General features: G+C 37.0%; 1 protein-coding gene across 1 annotated transcript in view; it reads left to right on the forward strand.

The window, feature by feature from the left end:
* Positions 1–281, forward strand: part of lamb3 (laminin subunit beta 3) — an 18,567-nt gene that overhangs the window by 1,746 nt on the left and 16,540 nt on the right. The window lies entirely within an intron of this gene.

The following is a 281-nucleotide window of genomic DNA, read 5'->3' on the forward strand; positions in this document are numbered from 1 at the left end:
TGCAGCACCAGAAGACTAATGTGATTGGCTGTTGTCACTATGACGGTCGCGTCAGAACCAAGCTTCAGAAACGCCCTCCGTCAAGCGTTAAAGATGAGTCTTTATCTTGAGACAAAAATGCTTAATAGTCTTAGTCACATTTTAGTCATTTGAGTCTTTCATAGTTTCAGTCTAGCTTTAGTCGACGAAAAGTCATTGCATTTTTGTCAACTTTTAGTCAAACCGCAGTTACCAACATTTATTTTGGTAGCTATTTTATATGTAGTCTTCAAACAAAAATA

Source organism: Sinocyclocheilus anshuiensis, unplaced genomic scaffold (assembly GCF_001515605.1).
Source record: "Sinocyclocheilus anshuiensis isolate Anshui unplaced genomic scaffold, SAMN03320099.WGS_v1.1 scaffold1799, whole genome shotgun sequence".
NCBI lineage: Eukaryota > Metazoa > Chordata > Actinopteri > Cypriniformes > Cyprinidae > Sinocyclocheilus > Sinocyclocheilus anshuiensis.